The sequence below is a fragment of the Geospiza fortis genome, unplaced genomic scaffold (genome assembly GCF_000277835.1).
Source record: "Geospiza fortis unplaced genomic scaffold, GeoFor_1.0 scaffold439, whole genome shotgun sequence".
NCBI classification, from domain to species: Eukaryota; Metazoa; Chordata; class Aves; order Passeriformes; family Thraupidae; genus Geospiza; species Geospiza fortis.
Window position 1 is genome coordinate 58769 of NW_005054618.1, and position 356 is coordinate 59124.

A 356-nucleotide genomic window follows, 5' to 3' on the forward strand; every position below is an offset into this window, starting at 1 on the left:
CGAGCACAGGCAGGCAGGTGGTTTTATAGGATAAAATGGCAAATTCTCCCTGCAGGGAGACCCCAGTTCCCTCCCCGGGGCTCCTGGATCCGTGACCAAGGTCATTTTGCTCCAGCCAGGCTCGAGGTTCCCTTTGGAATCTCCCCGTGTGGGGCCGGCATTGCACAGCCCGGGAGGTGTTTGGGGTCGGGAGGAGGAAGGGGGGAGCGGGGAGAGGCTGGGGGCACGGTGAGGAAGAGGATGGGCTGGGGGAGCAAGGTCACGGCTGGCTCTGTCACAGAGAGCGGCCGCACAAACCAGGCAGCCTCGAGCGGCCGAGCCGACGGCAGGAGCCAGAGCGGGCTGAGATCGGGGGG